This window comes from Fulmarus glacialis, unplaced genomic scaffold (genome assembly GCF_000690835.1).
Source record: "Fulmarus glacialis isolate BGI_N327 unplaced genomic scaffold, ASM69083v1 scaffold20274, whole genome shotgun sequence".
NCBI lineage: Eukaryota > Metazoa > Chordata > Aves > Procellariiformes > Procellariidae > Fulmarus > Fulmarus glacialis.
This window is the reverse complement of record NW_009207671.1, coordinates 23653-26629: the sequence shown is the minus strand read 5'-3', so window position 1 is coordinate 26629 and position 2977 is coordinate 23653. Positions and strand designations below refer to the sequence as shown.

Genomic DNA, 2977 nt, shown 5'->3' with positions numbered 1-2977 from the left:
ACCCGCCAGCCACGGCAGGAGGAGAACAGCAAGAGAAGCCCCCGGCAGGTGAGCGATGCCCAGCCTCAACGGGAGGAGGAACCACGTCTTTGCACCAAGTAGATCCAGGGCCCCCCCAGTCTCACAGGAGGCACCGAGCCGTCCTGCCAGGGATGAAGCCAAGGCATCTTAAGGGCAAATCCCCTCCCTGGAGCTGGTGGGGCTTCTCCGAGTCTCTTTGAGGACCACTTCTGCTCTCTGCTTTCAGCTTAGGATGTTACCGTGTGGTGGCACGGAAGTGTTCATCACAAAAGGGTTAACGGGGTGCTCTGTGAGGGTGTCAGGTGGGTTTGGGGTTTTTCCATCTAACAAATCCTCAGCATCTCGGTAGGCAGAGAGTTACCTCAGGATCTGCCACTTCTGCCTTCCTGCATTATGTCTATCCACCTTAATGCAGTATTTATTCACTTTTCTGCTCTAATTGGATTCCTTGGGTCTCGCTGTCCTTTATGTCCCTGTCATCTCTTCTACCCTGTGGCATGACTGTTCTGCATCTCACTGCACTCACGTCTCCCCAGCCCCATGACTGGCTCTCCTGTTAGCTTCTGCTGTGCAAGGCAAAAAAAAATTTAAAATCCCAGTAGCTCAATCATACTCATTCTGGGGCCTGAAAATCCTCGAGGCGGGGAAGAAAAACCACATTTGTAAACTCAATGCTTTTGGTTACACCTTTCTGCTCCCCTAACAGAATCCCAGCTCCAGCCACACGGAGGCTTTGAAGCAGCTGAGTTATGCTGTGGTTACTGCGGGGTAGTGGTGGTGGGTTGCGGGGGGGTCTCTTTCTTCTTCACACTGATGTATTGCATGAAAAATCAGAATAAATAGCTGATGACTGCACAGACTGTTGCCATCCTTCATCCTTGCATCTCATTTCTACAAGGGCCTCAGCCTGGTGGGAGGGTGTCCCAGTTCAGATCACACATTCCTCCTAATCCCAGGCACTTAATCCAGACAGGGGCTGCTGAAAATCCCACCAAATCCCCCCCACTACACGTCTAGGAGCCCACATACCTCTAAAACTCTGGTCCTCACCCCTGATCCGCACGATTTCAGGGGCTCCCACCGCAGCCCGCATGTGCTGTGGTCCGAGACCCGCATGGGGATGTGCCCGTGCGCTCCGGCTTTCGTGACAGACGTGCACTACGGGGAGAGGCAGCGGTCCAAAGCCGTCCAGAAGCACATTTTCCTGGCCACATACTGCTGTCTGCCTTTTCCCCTGGGCTGCCCCGTACCTGGGACCGCTCCTGGATCCCTGGGCAGGAGGGAGGCAGCAGCACTGCATGGAAAACACACCGATCTCACACACGGTGCACGAGGCTGGAGACGGAGACATCCATGACCCTCCCTGGAGAAAACCAGATTTTATTCATTTTTCTTTCCCTTGAGCAAGAGAGAACCAATTCCCTCAGCAGCAGATGGGGCTGCAATCTTGCAAGAAGACAGCAAGAGGAGCGAGGACAACCCCAGCACCATCTGTGTCTTGCTCTTAAATGCAACCAGAGCCCGCTGGCTGGTAACGGGGCTGGCCAGGAGGAACAAGGGCATCTCGGGTCCACCATAGCCTGATGCAGCCTCAGGGGGCAGCACCCAGGGCTTCTCACTCAATTAACCACGGCCACCCTCCTGTGATGTTTGGAACCTGGTGCCAGAGGGACTCAGAAGGGCCTGTCCCAGCCCTACGCACAGGGCAACGCTCTCAGCGATGCCCCTATCGTGCACGTGACGGTCGCACGTCTTGGTGACAGACATATGGCAGCACAGATGGTCTGTCTGCAAACGGGGCCAGAGCCTCGACTGCAAACACACAGAGCGGCAGCAAGAAACAGAAACCTCCTGAAATCCCTCGCTGCAGCCAGGACGGGGCCGGGCCACGACCCCCTCTGGGATTTGCTCTTGCAAAGGGGGAAATAACACTTGTCCCTCTGAGCAGCTCATATTTTATTGTAAAGGGAGCCGAAGTGGAGTTTGGAAAATGTAAGTGGAAGAGCAAAATCCAGTAAGAGCAGCAGGTTTCCTTCCCTCAGTTCCCAGGTTTGGAAAATCCTTTTGATTTACATGGACTGAACCGTTTCCAGTTTGGGAGGGGTTGAATGGCGGGGGGGGAAGAAGTACTTTTTCCCTAACACATGGGAAAAAAGGAGAGTTTGGGGGCAGGAAATTGGGGCAAGAGAGGAAAATATACTGGGGGCCGTTGCTGCTTCCCTTTCTCCTGCTCTATGCTGAATCAGAGTCTCCAGCAGGATTTCCCGAGGAGCCCCGTCCCTGGAAGCTGTCCCAGATCCCAGACCACATCCCGGCTCCCGTGCACCGCGGGGGCAGCCCGTGTTACCCCAACTTCTCCGCTCCAGGCTCCCCCCAAAGCTTTTGGGAAAACACGGCGTCTCCCAGGGTTGGGAATCAGAGGGAAATCCGGCCCTGGGCGGGCGATTCTGCATCAGCGCCGGTCGCAAAGGCGTGGCGATGGGTGCCGTAACCACGGGACGGCTGTGCAAACGTGGGTAAACACCACGCGTCCGAGCAGCTTCCCCGGCTCCCAATGGATGGGGAGCGGCCGGGCTTCGCAGCCCCATGTGCTGGGTCCTGAGCGGCACAAGCCCCGCACCCCCATCCTCCCTGCTCTGAGCTATTTGCCTTTCTGGGTGCCTTTTGGGTGCCTCCTGGCCCTCCTCCACCTCCGTGTCTCCCTCTTTTCAACCCTCCAGGGATGCTCATTCTGCAGCAGCATGAGGGTGGCCAGCCCCGGCAGGGAGCTCAGCACCGCTGGGGACAAATCCTGGCTGCAGCCAGCTGCCAGCGCAGCACCCCAAACCCATGGGTTTGGGTTACAACATGAGGAGGTTAGAAGGTGTTATCAGCAACGCTCAGCGGGTGGGACCGGTCGGGGTTGAAGGGGACAGGCAGCCCCAAGGGTGGGCAGCCCCAGCTGTGTCGGGAGGGG

General features: G+C 56.7%; 1 protein-coding gene across 1 annotated transcript in view; it reads left to right on the top strand.

Moving 5' to 3' along the window:
* LOC104075644 overlaps nt 1–2977 on the top strand; it is a 6475-nt gene that overhangs the window by 1108 nt on the left and 2390 nt on the right. The window lies entirely within an intron of this gene.